General features: G+C 32.9%; 1 protein-coding gene across 1 annotated transcript in view; it reads left to right on the top strand.

Annotated features, from left to right (window-relative positions):
* The first annotated feature begins 214 nt into the window (after positions 1–214).
* LOC146532078 (thrombospondin type-1 domain-containing protein 4-like) overlaps positions 215–7,947 on the top strand; it is a 72,834-nt gene continuing 65,101 nt past the window's right edge. The window contains exon 1 of the mRNA XM_085197044.1: positions 215–347. The gene's annotated coding sequence lies outside the window, so the exon portion shown is untranslated. The remainder of the gene's footprint in view (positions 348–7,947) is intronic.

Here is a 7,947-nt window from a genome sequence, read left to right as displayed (position 1 = left end):
CCTCGAGTGGGGATCGAACCCACAACCGTTACGTTACAGTCACACCCTTGTGCCGCTGCGCCACCACGGCCTCTATTACTTTTCAATTTTTACTTTCCACACTAGTTTAATATGTTCTGGAAGTACAAGCCCTTTCATCGTGAGGCCAAACGTCAGTTGGTGTCGGGCGTAGGCGCATTACACTTCGTTGTCGTATATGCCACTTTTTTTTAAAGTTCATTTGAGTTGAGTCGGCCTTTAAAGCGCGAGTAGCTAGCTAGCCGTTAATAGTTAAGAGTTTAAGTTTTACCGAGGTGAGCTGATGGTGGTTTGTTTTATAAACATATTGCTAGATATATGTAGATAAGGTAAGCTTTAAATTTTGATTTATTTTGAATTTAGATGTTAGGTTACTTATATTTATTTATTTTTAATATACACATTGTACGTTAGGCATATGGAATCTGGGAACCGAGTTTCCCTCTGCCTAACCTGCTATGTGCGGGATACAGGGTAAGGCTGATTTTTTTTTTATTTTAAAGTTGCTATCATTATGTGATCAATTATTGCATTATAATAACATATAATTATGTTATATTTTAACTATTTCACGTCATTTTTACGATCACTAACATCATTAAAATTTAATTGCGAGAAAAGAAAGTACAAATTGCTTTGTAATTTCATAGTACTTTTTAATCGTGAACCAATTATTTATTTCTCCTGCAATCTACGTGAAACTTACTCAAGCGTCTCTATTTTTAGGGAGTTAATTTCTTAATCATAAGCTTAGAGTTAAATTTAGGTAAATAATATAATTAAAATAATAATTTAACTTAATGTAAAGTATGTGTTTTTGTAGTCCCACAGTTACGATATTTGGCAAGAAGTAAGAATTTGCATAAAGGAAAAAATCAGAAAAATAAACAAAATATATTTATATTATAGATAAAAAAATTATAAAGTTATACCTAGTTGTAGTTTATTTCATACAAAATGAGTGCACACGCCTACAAACCTAGATTGGGCGACTTTTATAAGTTTTACTTCTAATTGACTATCCTGAAATTGGTACGGAACTCACGGTTGTCTGCTCCAGCTCGCACTTGACCGCTTTTTTAACATGAAATGTGATCAAAATGGTATGAAAATTTTTAACCAATACAATCCATACGTCTCGACCATTGCACCGATCACATCTGCTTGTAGTACGCACCACGTGCACGATAACAGGTTATTCCGCCTAAAGCAGCGTTCACAATATATATAGTTCAGGAGCTTAATCAAAACAAACAAACATACAAGGTGACCTTTGACACCATTGTGGCACAATTTTTGGGGTTGTATATGATTGTTTATTATATAGTTCAAATCTAACCCTGGTATTTTTCATTTTTTTGTATATGTGGCCTTTTAACAAACAAAATGCATAGTGAAATAAAAGCTCCAATTATTTTCTGTTGTACCTAGAAGAAGTAGTATATATTTATCGTATTCATTGGCATTAAGTGTTGTGATAATCAGTCATTGAGATTATCTAATTAGCAGGTGGAGGGAACTTAGTGTTAAGACACTCCGTCCCCCTTCTCCTGCCGAATTTTTGAGGCATTGCCTGTTGACTGAAAGTACTCAAAACCGCGCTTTGCCAGAGCGAAGAAATGAAAATGTTAATATATAAAACTATGTCTGCGAGTGGAAATCGAAATCATAACCGTCACGTTTACAGCCAGACACACGTGTCACTGCACTACGATGACCTCAAAATTACATTCTTTATAATTTATTTTTTTATAAAATGCCTAATTTGACAAAATAATGAAAAAGTTAATCAATCATAGATAGTAATTTCAATATAAAATATAACCGACTTAAAATAGAACCTGCACCTTCCACTTAAAACACGCTTATTTAATATCTTGACTTAAAAAACAATAAAATTATACAGTTCACGGGCACCAGGAGGCCCGTTCAGCAATAAAGATATGTATCGCATGAGCACGAGCTTATTTTCATAAGATATTTGCATAGAAAACTTATTATTGTAAACCAGATTGAAATGGATTTGATAGCCATATCTATGTTTTTATGTCACGTAATCTAAATATATATATATATATAAAATATAAATAAAATATGGTAAATTGTGATAGAAAAATTAAAAGATGCCGGCGTGGATCAGTTATGCGAAGAGTGGTTTATTTTGGTGAAGAGGAAGATGAAAGGTCTGACCGCCCTTTGAACGAAAGAAAACTGTTTTTTTTATTAAATAGATACATTAAAAAATAATATAGGTCTATAGTGTTTTTGTATATTACAAGACTTTCTTCTTCTTCTTAGATTAATTTTGTATCCCGTATATATCATGATAACCTAAGAGAACCTGAAAAACTAGAGTTAAGACACTCTGTTCCCAATAAAACAGCAATAAAAGAGCCATTGCATGTTAGGCGACGGAGTTCAACGCCGTTAGAAAATGATAGAAGTTAAAATTATATATCTAAAATAAAAACAAGTTCAATAATAATATATCGTTCGGCGTAAGGAATAATCTACATTTCATAGTGCAGGATAAACGTCATTTAGATAGTACGAACAGACAGATACAAGGCTCGTACGTGTTATTATATGCACTAGTTTATGAAAGCATCTATCTATCTATGTTTATATGAAGTAATTATATAGCGAAATTATATGCTATTTATATATCGATAGGTTTACGATAGTAAACGAAGAAATTTACTTTACGGTAAACTTTAATTGAATGTGTAAAGATTCTTACAGAAGTAACTGATACACTATTAGGAAATAAACCTGTTATCATCGTTCTCCTAAAATCAAGGCCGTCGTGCCACAGGGCTACAAGGGTGTGTTGTTGGTTCGATCCCCATTCGGAGGAATGACTTATTATTTATTAATCTCTCTCTAGCACCAAGAATAAAAGCCCGGCGTTAAGTTCCGCAAACGTCAACACGCAATACTTCGAAAAATTCTGCAGAAATTGGGGAAATAGGTTCCCTCTGCCTTTTCCTTTTGCCTTCTCAATCAACAAAATAAATCACTCTTTGGAATTGAACCCGCAACCATCGCTTCGTCGCTGATTTTCACTAATCCTTTCATTATCTCATAGGCAAGTCTAAAAATAACAAAGCAATGTTCATAATTAAACTAAGTACATAGTATTGACTGTCTCTTAGATAATGTTGTTCAGTCAGGAAGTGAACCCGACACCGCCGCGCTAATGGTGCGCTGTGACATCAGGTTGAATTACCGCAAGCTTCTTGTAATTTCTTTTTCATTCCAGCATTGTGAAGCTTTCGCTCATTAAGATCGATAAGGTTTTTTTATATTTTTAAATAACTGTTTGCTCGCTGAGGTGTGCCATTTCGATAACAACGTTATTGATTGATTTCTTTTTAAACGTATATAGTATATATGGTATATGAATCTTATACCTAGAGCGATGTAATTTGATGTCAAACCAGGTGCATTAAGATCTTATTTTTTCATCTTCACGCTATATCCCGCACATAGAAAGGTAGGCAGAAGGAACCTAATGCCAATACACTCCGTTCCCTATTTTCCACTGAATTCTAGAGACTTTGCGTGTTGAGTGGCGGCGCTCAACGCCGCGCTGTGCTTTAACACCAGAGCGAAGAAAAATTAAATATTTCATTTGACCGAATGGGGGTCGAATCTACATTATATTAGAATCTTTAATGGGCTTTTGCATTCCACTCTAGTAAAAGATCATTTCGTTCCAACGTTTTGTTTGTTTTCAACGTCTGCAAAAATGTTTCTCAACGAATTAAAAATACTTTTATCATTTCTTTTTGTTGATTTTTAAATAAACTACAACAAGAATTCATTGCGCAAAAGAAATATTAATCCAGCGAAAATGATATGTTGTCAAAATGATTTAGTTCGCCTTTATACTACTACTGTAAATCCTAGGTCAAAGAAAACTCATTTAGCTGTGTAAATTCTGATGAAAGCCACGCTGACGGATGATTTAGATCTAGACAGACTATTTGGTACCGTTTCAAGTACGTACAAAATAAAAAAAACTGGTCAAGTGCTATCAGGCTCGTCCACCCAGGGTTCCATATCGATTTTAGGATGATTACAGTCAACGATAAGTATGAATAATAAACATTGAGAAACTTAACTTTGTCGTCTTGTATGTGAGTGCATAAGCTTGCACGATCTACGGTTCCTTAGAGCACAGAAAAAAATTAAACTTCTAAGTCAAGTAAGCGTTTATGCATTGTTATGGCTGCATTTTATGATATTTCGTGTCGATCTGCACTTATGCAATTTGGCAAGAAATGAGAATTTACAATACCAATAAAGATAAAAATAATTATCTGAAAATTCACATTTTATTGGTATTTCATAGGAAAAAATAATAATTCATTTGCCCGCAAATTTTGTTAACGTTTATAAGTTATATTGAAATTGATATGGAATTCTCGTTGAACCAGTTCGACTCACAACCGACCGGTTTCTTTATTTTGAGGTACAGAACCCTAAAAACTTTAAAAAACCTATTCTACTTTTAGATATTATATAATGATTTATGAGTTCTAACAATTATTATTATTTGCAATACGTCCTAATTAATTAACTACACCAAAATTGTTATACAAATAAAAAAATTGCAAAAGATATAATTGGACCGTTTGTTAGTCTCGATATTATAATTAAAAAAACCTTCTCCGGGTGGTCCTAATAACAGTGAAGATTTCATCGAAGCGAGGGGGTGATTATGACTTTAAATATAACCTGCTGATGGCTACCGTGTGCTGCGTGTTCAATCGGTTCATCATGCTTGGTCAATCCTCTTAGTATTTATATACATTTGTAGGTTATACTTAATTTAGTGGTTAGCTCTGGAGTAATTTTTAGTTTTTTTAGCTTTACACTGTATCTGGCACATAACAGGATAGGCAGAGGGAACCTTGTGCCAAGCCAACACCAAATCATGTCAGCATTTAGTTGAAGACGAAGTAGAGGGAAAAAGAGGGGACCTAATCATGGTAGAGAGCGGTGTTGAGTTTCGCCACTCAACAAGCAATGCCTCGAGAATTTGGCTAAAAATGGAGAATGGACTTGCTATGTGTAGGATACAACATAAAGCTAAAAAAGTATCTTTATGGATTATATATAATATAGAAAATACTATATGTAAAAAAATATATTAATATGTAATATCTTTCTGTATAACATACATAAAATATTTAATTGCACCATTAATTCATTATCATGTTGAGTTTAACTATGTTGTAAAGTTTAATTTATATATGCGCTGATTATAGATTACTGTTATATCAAATTCATTTGAAATATGTTATATGTAATATGCTTATAAAAAAACCAATTAAGTCGTTATATTCTAAAACAAATAGATATCTTTATTCTTTCCATTTATAGAAAGTAGGTACTATTTTTTTTTATTTATTGCCATTTCTTTTATACATATTCGAATCTACATGGTATATATAGTACGGTTGAGAAATCGTGGCCACCTTAAAATTAGTTGTGTTTGATTATAAGATTTTTTCGTACTTTTGATTATTTTCTTCTCAAGTGTACAATGCACAGAACTTTAGAAAGGGTAACAAGACAGCAAGGATACGTAAGGATAGGTAAATCCGAATGCACAATGATAGAAATGCTCAGCATTCTAAGCTTCTAAACAACATCTTCCATTTTCATATCTTCCATTTAATTTACCCAAATGAGATAAATAAATTAGATAAATTTACTTTAAATTTAATAAACAAAATTAGAAATTACTAATAACATGATCGTAAAAGTTTTATGGTTGGTGTTAAAAGCTTCCTCCGTAAAATTAAGCAACTACTGGATTTCTAACTTGGTGGTTATGGAAACTTTAAAAATGGTCATTACTTAAAAAACTCATTAAAAATCATCAGTTACTTATTAATACGCCATATTATTTTTAAACAGTTATAATTTGCGATTAAATACTTTAGAAGGTGTAAATAAGGAAGAATCCATTACGTTTTTGTACACCATGTAAAGAATTTTTATAATGAACGAATATATAAGTATCCATAGAGGCCATCATGGCACAGGCGTGAAAACGCATAGCACAGGCAGGTGTGACTGTAAACACGACGGTCGTGGGTTCGATTCACACTCGGAGGAATGCATTATTATTTATTAATATTTTAATTTCTTTGTTCGCCTGAACATTCCAGCCATTCAACATGCAAACCTCCAGAATTTGACGGAGCGTGAGAAACGGAAGTGACCTATTACTAGGTTCCCAGGTTCCCCTTGTATTACGTACGTGAGAAAATTATCCATATATAGACTCCAATATAAAGTAGCTACATGCCACCTTTATAACATTCTAACTTAAAGCCTTAGAACGTGACGATGTTCGATCGGCCACCGGCAAAGCTTAACGTACCGCGATAACATCTACGGTGCGCAAGCGCATGTTTTATCTGTCGGCCTAATTGAATTATCTATTAGGACGGGCTCGTTGATGGTTTTTGCGTCGTACGGCCTCTCTGATTTAATTCTATAGGAAATTTGTTAGTAATGATTAAACTTCTTTAATGAATATGAAAAAAAAAATGAAGAATTTAATAACCTTATATTATATAGGCAAAAATATAGCAATTGTTTTAGAAAGACAGTTATTAGAAACCAAACCTATATTATAAATTCGAAAGTAACTCTGTCTGTCTGTCTGTCTTTTACGCAATCAGGGCCAAACCGCAAATTTAATTGTGATAAAATACTCATACAGAGATACTTGAGGGTCTCGGGATGAACATAGGATACTTTTTTTCTCTTATTTGTAATATTTTTAATTTGACATGCAATTTATTCTGCTATGTTAATAACAACTGTCGCTATGCGACCGTTGTTAAGCAACGATTTGCAAAGTTTGTTGTTAGAAAACGTCACCCAAAATGAGCTTGCCTAACGTATCTCTCTATTGAAAATTGAAAATAATTCCATAAATATATTTAATAAATATTCGCATAGTTCAAGCGGGCGTAGCCGCGTTCGGGTCCACTAGTTATTAATATATGATTAGGTCATCAAATTCCATTTTTATTAAAAAAAAATCTAATCCTTTGTTTTATTCTAAAAAATAAAATATAATTAATTGATCGAGGTTTCATTAGGAAAGATTTAATACGACCTGCTTTATTTTTACTATAAAAACGCTCATTAAGAAGTAAGGCCATGTCTTGGCATGTGTCTTCATTACGGTTGTGTCGTTATATATTTCTTTTGACAGTTTATCATATAGCTAATTGTCGCTTAACAAGTTTATATCTGGATTTAAATTGGTTTACCTGTATTATTTTTTGTTAAAATATTCTTTTCGTACATTCTTCATTTAATACTATGATAATATTTAATTCTTTGTAGTTAAGGCAACCTAATATTGAAAAAAAAAAAAAAAACAACTTCACGCTGTATCCCGCACACATCAGTTCAGGCAGAGGGAATCTAGTGTTAAGACACTCCGTTCCCCACTTTCAACCGAATTCTGGAAGCATTGTGTGTTGAGTGGCGGAACTGAACGCCGCGCTTTTGCTTGGAAATATAAATTTAAATAAATATTTCATCTCCTCGAGTGGGGATCGAACCCACAACCAGTCGGTTTTACATTCACACTTCCCACGATTGACCTCTTCATATTTTATTTTTATAATGGCATTATTGCAGCATTAAGGTCTTCTGAATTCGGCGAAAAAATGGAGAACGGAGTTTTTTTAATACTAGGTTGCGTTGCTTAATATACAAGCTGAAAAAACAATATAAAATAAATATTTATTTTATACAAAATGGCACACAAATGCTTAAATATGCAATTACATCGTTAAATTCGGCATAACATTAAATGGTCCAGATCAGAATTGAACAAAGAAATATTTACGAACCGTTACCGTGTGCGCATAAAGTAGTTGTGTGTTT

Source organism: Heliconius melpomene, chromosome 14 (assembly GCF_056956725.1).
Source record: "Heliconius melpomene rosina isolate 202511_hmr_F chromosome 14, ASM5695672v1, whole genome shotgun sequence".
NCBI classification, from domain to species: Eukaryota; Metazoa; Arthropoda; class Insecta; order Lepidoptera; family Nymphalidae; genus Heliconius; species Heliconius melpomene.
This window is presented reverse-complemented; position numbering and strand designations above follow the sequence as displayed.